Genomic DNA, 10,606 nt, shown 5'->3' with positions numbered 1-10,606 from the left:
GTGCTTAATAAATAAATGTTTGTTGATTGACTGATTGATGGACCTGGAAAAGGCAACAGGGACCACGGGGGAGCTTTTGATGGCCTTGGCAGCCAACAAAAAGTAGTTCATGCAGATTTCTGTAACGATTTTGATAATGAAAATATCTGGAAGAATGTTTTCCAGCTATGCACACTCAAGATATTAAGTCTTTGTTCTATAACATAAATTCTTTTATTTAAACTAAATATGGTCTATTCCAGGGGTGGGGAACCTGTGGTCTTGAGGCCACATGTGGCCTTCTAGGTCCTTGGGTATGGCCTTTAGATTGAGTCCAAGTTTTACAAGTTTATTATGAGAATTTGTTCTGTGAAGTTTCAGTCAAAGAGTCGCGCTTGAGGACCTAAAGGGCCACATGTGGCCTCAAGGCGACAGGTTCCCAAGCCCTGGCTATTCTCTAAAGAGCTTCTAGAATACACTTTAAAAGTTGGGACATTTTTAATCAGGATAGAAAATTAACTATGAAAGAAATATTAAATGTCAAGCATCTACTCATAAATCTCCCTTAATATTATCAGTTGTTATCCTCTTTTGAATAACCTTTTTAAAAAGGTTAATCCATAAAAATGGTAATCCATAAAAATGAAAAGAAATAAAGAGCATAGGCCATAAACTCAGAGGACTTCGATTCAAATCCCACTTCAGTCACTTATCACCCACATGACCTTGGCAAGTCACTTAAACTCTCTGGGCTTCAGTTTCCTCAACTATAAAATGAAGAGAAAGATGAGATTACTTCTAAGGTCAGTTTCCTGCTTTCAACCTATGAATCCATGAAGTTTTCACCGTGAAATAAGATTAAAATGAACATGTAGGGCAGTCTTGAGAGGAAAACGGATTACCAGAAGTATATCTTGAAGGTGCGTGGATGAAAGAAGGCCAGCCTTGCCTTGATGAGAAAGACAATTTTGATTAGCTTGTTATCTTATTAATTTGAATGTTATTTTAATAATGATGCTAAAATGATAATAATGGCTGATATTTATATACTTGTTTAATGTTTACAAAGCCTTTTATGTACACTATCTCACTGGATATTCTCAGCAACTCTATGTGGGAGGTATTATGGGTAATATCCCATTTTACCACTGAAGAGGAAACAGGCAAAACATTAAGTGACGTCTCATTGTCACCCAACTAGTAATCGCCATAAATGGGATTTGAAGGAAGTCAACATGGCAGGGTACAAAAAGTGCTGGATTTATATTTATTGTTCCTGGGTTCAAACCCTGGCTCTTCCACTTATTAATTATAACTATCCCTTCCACATTACAGGGGTTAGGGGTACAGCACCCCCATGACCTGGAAAACCCAAGTAAAATTTTTAACCCTCCCTTCCTACTAGAGAAGAAGTCTGAGGTTTTTTTTTTCTTTTTCTTTTATGGGGTGCTTACAGTATCTTATTGTAAAATTTGGGTTAAGTATTTGGTCCTAGGCTCTGCGTCATCTGCTGACCTTCACGTGTCCTCTGTGGCTCCCACAAAACTCTGCAAAATTCCCATTTAATTTCTTATGCTGACCCGCAATGAAGAAAGTCATGATGTGTTGGGGATAGCTATGACAATGGGGAAGTCACTTGCCTCCTCCGAGCCTGAGAACTTGGTCTTCATATAGAAAATAAGGGAGGTGGATTCAATGGCCTCAGAGGATCCTTCCAGTTCGAGATCTATGATTCTATGAACCCAGAACCTCAAATAATGTTAATGCTCACACTCTTCTAAATAGCTCTTTCAGGTTTACAAAGCATCTGCCTCCCCAAAAACCCTGGGAGGGAGATAGCATAAATATTACTATCCCTATTTTTTTTTCAGATGAGGAAATGATGTATTTAAATGATTTGTCCAAAGCCAGTCAGCTAGTAAGTTTCAGAGACTATACTCAAACTCAGCGTTGTCCAGTATCCTTTCCTCCACACAGCAACTTCCTCATATTTATGGGTATGGGTTTTAATTCTATTTTAGCATCAACTGGCAAAAGCCATCCTCTTCTCACCCCACTGGCTGCCTCCATGAGCCACTGGCCAGCTGCCAACACCTGAGGATAAAAAGGAACTCCAAAGCACAATCCTTGAAGTGCTCATTATCCCCAATGATAATATGATATAATGTTCATAAATGCAGCCAACATAGCAGTAAGAATGTGTTACAGCTCTTACTAAACATTATCAAGGCGTGAGACAATTGTATGGGAGATGGGTGGGAAATAATTGCTGGAGAACCAGATTCAACACAATACACCTCCAATATGTTCTCTCCTTCTATTTATTACCTTACAAGATGGCAAAGCTTAGTGATGAGAATAAGACTGAGATCAGGAAGTGAGGATGAAGACCAAATCAGACCTGGTACATTTTGGGGGGAGGGTTTCTTTCTCTTGGGGTTGGGCATGGAGTTTAGAAGAGCTGGTTGAAGAAGGAAGGAGGTAACTACTTCAAGAAGTAATGAGTTCCCATCAGTGAATCCATCTTTTGTATTTATATCTCTAATGGCTAGTATAATAACACCAATGTCTGGCACACAATAGCCAGCATTACTAAATGCTGATTAATCAATGGAGGCAAACAGAGGCTGTTTGATGACTGTTTGCTAAACATAAGACTTCTGTGTCCAAAGAAGTAAATGGATCAACATAAATGCATCCCAATGTGGAAAATCTGTCAAAGTGCATATCCTAGCATCACTTTGTGTATTTTCATTTATCATTTTTTTGGTTCCTTCCTCATCTTCATGGGGAATCAAACTTAAATCACAGTTATGTTATTTAAATGTACAGTAAAGATAATATTCAAATGGAGATTAGACTTGGATGAGATCAAGACATGCTATATAATGATCATGTCTGTCAGAGTTCTACGGAAATAGTCCCATAGAAGTCTTAATAATAGCCAGTGTATACATACATAGTGAGAGAGAGAGAGAGAGAGAAAGACTTATTTATTTATTTTTACTGTTCAGTTGAAGAGGCCAGTGGGAGGTTGAGAAAATAAATGCTTGTAAAAATAAATAAAAGATAAAAATAATAAAAAGGGAAATGAAAATGATATAAAAACAAAAGATAAAAAATAATTTTAAAGCAGGTTCCTTACAATGACAGCATGAGAGAAATAATGATGTAAAAATACAGATGAAGAAAATGAGGCCCAGGATGATTAAGTGTTTGCCCAGGCTCGTCCAGCTAGTAAGCGTGAGTAGAAGTTCAAATACAAATCTCTCAAATCCAGATACCTTGAACTCAGATCTCCTGACTTAAAATCCAAAACTCTAGCACATGCATTATTATCCCTACTTTACAGATAAGGAAACTGAGGCTCAGAGTTTAACTAATTTTTCCCAAATCATAGAACTTGTTTATATTGGAGCTGAGACTTTAACCCTTCTTCTTCTGTGTTCTGACTTAAGTCAGAAAGACATGTTTGTCAGAAAGAGCCTTTCCATTCTATCATTTAACTACTCATCCTCACAGCATATATAGTATTCGTCACTCATCCTCAAAAAAGTCCATATCAAGTAAGAAAGGGCATATATATTGCCCCCTGTTTTCCACATCCATACAAGTTAGGTGACTCTCCTGGTAACACAGTGAGTCACTGGTGGAGTTGGACTGGAAGCCCTGGCTCTGTGCCTCTTCATGTTATTTACTCGCTCTCTCCCAAGGATGCCATTATGGACACAAGCAGCCTTTGTGAGTAACTGACTTCACAGGAAATAAACACTCAGGTCCCATGGGGCAGCCGCCTACAAAACACCAACACATCTCCTATGGGGTATTTTATCAAAATAACTCTGCAAATTAACCCAGTTGAATCTTCCTGCCTAGAAATGCCAGGAACAACAAATCATGAGGTCCAGGGTAGGGCCTAATCTTTCAGGTAGCATAGACAGCTCTGCCCAATTCTCATCTCATTTGGACTGAATCATTATTTAAGCCCAGCTCTTGACTTCCAGAAGTTGACGCAAGGGATGTCAGGCATTACAAAGGGAGGGCTGAACTATCCTTCCCAAACCACTTTTGTTTTCTCATAATTGTTCCCCAGTTCTCGTGGCCAAGAACCAGGGCAACTTGGGGCCCAGCATTCCCTCTGGGTCCTTCCTATCCTTTGAAGACCCAGCCCTGCCCTTAGGTATTCTTCTGTATGTTTCCCTGTCAAACTTGTCCCCTCCTTACTGCTTTGTGAGAGTTCTCATGAGCTGCACCCTGAAGGCTCTGGTGCCCTTGAAAAGGGTCTAAGTGCAGGCTACATAAATCAAGACAGAAATGAGAATCACAAAGGGAAAAGCAGAACTCATCCTACTGTGAGAATCCCATAAAGCAAAAGCATCTCATTAGAGTTAATAAAACTGGTACAGGAATTAGAAATGACAAATGCACTTGAAGATTGAAGACTGTGTAACTTGATACTCATGTCCAAACCCTTGCACTTAAATAAAGTATCTCAAATAATAAATTGGAATTTAATTAGCCATGGTCTCATAAAATCAAAATTCTCTAAAGAGCTTTTGTTCCTTGCAAGAATATCATTCTATTATGGGTGTGTTCTAGTGGAACACGGGTGGGGAGATTTGGGTGTATGATGGCTTTTAATGAATAGATTGGTATTTGAGAGGGATGCTCAGCAGAGTCCCGACCAGCACCTGAGGGAGAACATAAAGAAAAGGGCCAGAGAACCTCCCAGTGTTCGAAAATGAGGGCATGGCACAGAGGTGTGTTGAAGTCAGCTAGGATAGAAAGCCAGATTGTTAACTTTTCAGTGTGAGCATTTGTACTTTGGAAATCAAAGAATGCTACAAATAAGGGCTTGATTCATTGTTTGGTTGATTGGTTAGACTTAAGAAAGTGATGAAGAAGATGTCAATGCAGATTAAATTTAAAAGTGTGTCATATGTACTTTTTTTTTTGAGAGCTGATTGTTAAACATTTACCAGCACATCCTTGCCACAGATGCTTTTACTACCTGGAATGTTAGCTGCCAATGATTAAATTGGAAAAGTAAGCCTCTTTCTGAGCTTGTTAGACCATATTTGTTCTTCAGTCATTTTTCAGTCACGTCAAACTCGTTATGACCCCATTTGGGGTTTTCTTGGCAAAGATACTAGGGTAGTTTGCCATTGCCTTCCCCAGCTCATTTTATAGGTGAGGAAACTGAGGCAAACAATGAAGTAACTTACCCAGGGTCACACAGCTAGTAAATGTCTGAGGCCAGATTTGAACTCAGGAAGTCTTCCTGATTCCAGGCCCAGCTCAAACTGCCCTTAATTCTCATTACTTGACCCTTTCACTCAATCTAGGCCCACCTTCTTGCTTGCCCTTAAGCTATAGCAAAACATCATGCAAAAACAGAAAGAATCAGAGACATTTAAAGATAGAAGAGGCTTTAGAGATCATCTAGATTTGGGGTTTTTAATCATTTTTGCATCACTACCCGTTAGCAGTCCAGACTTCCTTCAGAGAATGTTTTTAAATACGTAAGATTACAAAAGAAACCAATTATGCTGAAAGACAGTCATCAAAATAAGAACCCCTGATCTAAACCAACTCCCTCATTTCATGGAGTAATAGTGAGAACAAGGGACACAGCCAGGGCAAAGATACAGAGAGGGGACATAGAGTGTCCCTCATGAGCAGTAAGAAGATCGGCTTAGTTGGATTGTGGAGTGTATGTAAAGGAAACTAATGTAGCTGAAAAGGTAGGAAGGGGCCATGTTGGGAAAGATTTTAAATGCCAAATAGAGATTCATATCTGACCCTAAAGTCAGTAGGGAGCTACTGGAGTTTATTGAGTAGGGTAGTGACATGGTTAGATAAAAGTACGCTTTCAGAAAACCACTTTGGCAGTTATGTAGAGAATGGCTTAAGGTGGTGAAAATAATTCCCAGAATAGGCTGAGAGGTCCTACATTGGAGACTTTATCATTTCAGTCAATCAATAAACTCCAGTTATCTGGCTCAACAGAAATGCTTCTGTCATTTCAGGCGGCAGCTAGGTGTGTGAGAGCAATGTGGAGAGGTTCATACATGTGCCTTACAAAATCCAGCAGCAAAACAGTCTATAAATTACTGCTTTATTACTGCATTTCATATACTTATAAGAGGAGCTAGAATCTTCTTTGCCTCTCAAGGGCCATTGTCTAAGAGAAGTAATCAACCCAGGGATAAGTAAACAAAAAGAAACTGAATTTGCTTATTTAGAGAGAAATATAAAATCTTCTACTCATTCACTTAAAAAAATTTAAGAACAAGGAACATCAACTCTATTCAATACATTTTAAATATATCCTTCAGTTCATTTTTTTAAGTTAAGGGAGGAAGAGGATGGGAATGAGTGAAAAAGTGGGATGATGTGGAAGGTCAGGAGAGCCAAAGACCTTCCGATACTACAAGTAAATTCCTACTTGGCCTGGCCCCACCCTGCTTCCTTCCTACCACCTCATCATCTCTTCCCATCAACTCCGTCCTGAGCACAAACATGTAGAATTTCTTGTCATAGCTTTCTCAACTACTTCTTCTCTGAAGCAGCAGATGAAAACAAAGAGACAGAACCCCTGAGCTGATGTTCATCGTGGGCTGGTCCTTGCTACAACCATGGCACAGCGGATTGTGTGGGAGGGAAGAAGAATGACTGAGTCCCATTTGACACTTGTGTGGCAAAGAATGATGACTTGACAGGTTGTATCTGAGCTGTTTCCCCTGAGCTGTATCTCTGTCTTTACTATGTAGATCCTAGAAAAAGTCTCAAGTACTGGGCTGGGTTGGGAGCAGGTCAAAGTCTTGGACATGAAGAGTCTCAGAAGGTTTGAACAATGATGCTCGTTGTCTGAAGGGCGACCTTAGCTGCATCCTTAACAACAATTTCATGGCTTCCGATCCCTTCTGTTTTCTCAGGTATGTTAACATTCGAAGTTTCAGGACTGTACCCTGACAACATAAGGTCACAAGACCCTAATCTTTTTTAAAGAGACCAAGGGAAGGAAAGATGGAAAGATAAACACACAGAGAAGGCAACAACAGCTTATAGGGGGAAAAAAGGAGTTTGTGAGATTTATACAGACAGACACCTTCACAGTGACAGGTTACAGCTTTTGCCTCAGGCATGCCTAGAGGGAAAAGTAATGAATCTTAGGAGTTAGTATCAGGCTCTGGGCTTTCTGGCACTGCAATCATTATTGATCAATTATCTTCCTATGTTCTCCAAGCCTAAAGCACTGAATTTCTTGACACAGAGGACTTAGCTGGAAAGGAACATGTGTAAAATATGCCCAGACCCTCTGAACACCTTCCTCAGAGGAAGAAGAGGAATCTTGGCTGGGCATAGCATGGATATAGAAGTGAAACATTAGGGAGAAGAAGAAACCTGGACCAATGGCTGAATTATCTCACTATTTGGAGGTCCTCCCCAACTCCTTTGCTTGTCTAGTCTTAAATACTAGCAATGTTTCATGACTCTTTCTTTGATGTAATACACTAGCTAATTATGTCTCTTCCTCCATCCCACTCTCCATATGTGTAACCTGCAGCTAAAAGCTTACTTGCACAGAACTCTCTTTATTGATGGAGATTGATTACTCAATGCTCTGGGCCTCCATGGTGAGAGCTTGAAAGAATAGAGATCTTGGTCTTATGGCTTCCAACATTGAGAGGAAAAGTGCCCTATTCCAAAATTTCTTCAGGGAAGAGGCAACAAAGCACCCTGAGGGTGAGACAGGAGGTCGTATGTATGTGCCAAGCAAGTGAAAACACCACCAGCAGCACCTTGACCACCATCTCCTCAAACTCTGATGGAGACAGCCCAGCCCAAGAGTCTTGAGAATAGTATTCTATTAATAGTATTAATAGTATTCTATTAGCTCCCCTAACCACCAGACCTGCTTCCAGCCCAGCCTCCTTAAAAAGAGAAACCACTGTGGAGATGGTATCCATCTTCTTTATCACCACTAGCAATAATCAACAGGCAGATAGGCCCAGGATCCCAGAGAGTGGCAGCAACTCCCCTCCCACCCCAAGACTACCAGTCCTGCTTATAGCTCAGTTCTCTCAGATATTACCTAGGGAAACAACTCCTGTGGAGTTGTCCCTACCAACTGCCAACCAATTGACCTACACAAGTGGGCAAGCCAGCCTAGCTTAAGTAGGAGGGTGCTCTGAAGAAGGGACAAGAGACAGCATGTGCCAGAGAAGTCAAACCAACACCATAACCACTTTGACCACAACCTCTCTTCAGAGCCTGGTGGAGACAGTCCAGGACCTTAAGGGTAAGAGCCTTGAGAACAGTGTTGCTTCTGGCTCAGTGCCCTCAGCCATCATCCTCTGAAGCAAAACCTGGGGAGATGCATCTTGACAATTGCTCTGAAGGTGCTATAGCCACTGCCACCGAAGACCTAGAAAGGAGAGGTTTTGCCAAAGTCCTTGGCCACAATCAAGTAGTTCAATCAGAAACTGATTTGATTATATCAGAGGAAATGACATTTAAGGAGAAGAAATACCATCTGCTTTACTGATGTCCCCTAAGGACTAGGGAACTTTTCCATCTGCCTTGCAGCTGAAACCTTACATCTGTGTTGTCTCTCCCATGAGAATGTGAGCTCCCTGAGCACAGGGACCGTATTGCTTATCTCTTTGTACTCCCAGCACTTAGCAAAGGTGTGTAGTGAGTACTTAATAAATGCTTCATTCATTCTTTCATTCATTTATTCAGAGATAGGTCTATGGAGAGAAAGAATCAACTTAGAAGCCTATGTATAGAGGAACTGGCACCTTGATCCTGTCCCTAGCCTCAGCTGACTACGCTAAAGAGTTTGGGGAATTTTTCCTGGGATGAGATCTGAGACTCCCGGTTCAGCAGAGTTATCATGCTCCCAATGGGGGAGCTCATTTGCTCTGTGCATTTTCTGGTATATTCTCATCTGTATACCTTCTCTGATTTCTGTTTGCTGTTGGCCTGGGTAAATGGGTCTATTAGCCATTCACTATGGATGGTCTTTGAGGAACTGACATTGGTGGATAGTACATATTTTGGGATACTCCTTCCCTTTTAAAGGATAGTGATTAGGAGCACAGCTTAAACCTGAAAATCATTTCCCCAAGACTAACAATATTTAGGAGAGCAGATAGATATAATTCTAACCCAGTATCATTTCTCTGAGAAGAACAGAGTAGCTTCCTATTTTAAATCATTTTTTTTGTTTGCTAAGTGGGTGCTAAACTTAGCTGTGCTGAGTGCTATCAGCTCCCTCTAAATTTTGGTGCCCTAAAGTAAATAAAGCCCTGGTTATCCCATACGAGTTACAACTCTACCATAAATCACTTTTGGATAATATGCACTTTACAGCTTTAGCTGTCACTTTAATTTCATTTGGCTCTTAGAACAACAATTTCTGATACTCCAGAGTAGCCAGCCTCTGGCACCAATCTTCTGCTTCAACTCCTGATGTCAATCAAAGTCTCCCTTGGAGAGGGTGATGGAAGGAGATTCTAGATAGATCTATTTATGGCTCCTAGCGAGTCACATTAGACATCCATGTAAATATACATAACTTAGGCAACACAAAACATACTCACACACACACACACACACACACACACACACACACACACACACACACTACATGCGGGTGAAATACCCAGTGTTCTTTCCTGGAGCGATACTGTCTCCCTTTCCTGCTCTGTCAGTCTGGCTTTCCTGGTCGCTCTATTGATATATGGAGATATAGACCAGGGAGTGGAGCATACATAGGAGACAAAGAGATATATAGAGAGTTAGAAGTAGACATCTGCCTTGCAACAACCCGTTCATCTTGTGACCTACCAAATTATTACTGATAATTGAGTTTTAAAGCCATGTTGTACGTTCACAACTATATCATATCTGAGCAGTGATTGATCACTTTATCAGATATGCACAAACATACCCAATCAAGAGTCAGGCTGCTACCATATTACGGGAAAAGTATTTCTCAGTATATGGATTCCCTGCCAACATCTATCCTGACCAAGGTAGAAACTTTGAAAGCAACCTATTCAAGCAGATGTCAGCTTTGACGCATGTGAAGAAATCTAGAACGTCACACAACCTGAATGCTTTTTTTCATATGCTGTCAAACATATTAGGATCTGTGAATCAAAAGCAAAAAATCCCAGTAGAGCCAACATGCGGCATTTCTAGTACATGTGTACAATTCCGTCAGGAATAACACCACAGGTTCTTCATCATAGTTACTCATGTTTCAATAAGACCTATTCATACTCTTTGACCTGTACTTGGGAGTCTCTTTTAGATGACTAGGATAGGAATAAGGGCAGTACCTGCGATCTCATTAGTAGGGAAATGCTGAGTAAGGAAACTTCTTCCATCAATGCAGTTCTTTAATTTACAGTCTTAGCTGTTCAGAGACTGAGAGGTTGAAGTCGTGCCATCAGCGTATGTCAGAGGCGAGACTTGAACTTCGGTCTTCCTGCCATTCATGATGGCTCTCTAGCCACCTAAGCCATGCTGTCTTGGAATATGGAGAAGGTGCAAATAATAACAACTAGGACATCTCTCAGCTGAGAGAGATGATGAAAAAGACCCACTAATT

The sequence above is a fragment of the Vombatus ursinus genome, unplaced genomic scaffold, assembly GCF_900497805.2.
Source record: "Vombatus ursinus unplaced genomic scaffold, bare-nosed wombat genome assembly UNPS02003292.1, whole genome shotgun sequence".
In the NCBI taxonomy this organism is placed as follows: domain Eukaryota; kingdom Metazoa; phylum Chordata; class Mammalia; order Diprotodontia; family Vombatidae; genus Vombatus; species Vombatus ursinus.
The sequence above is the reverse complement of the archived record's forward strand: the minus strand, read 5'-3'. Positions refer to the sequence as shown.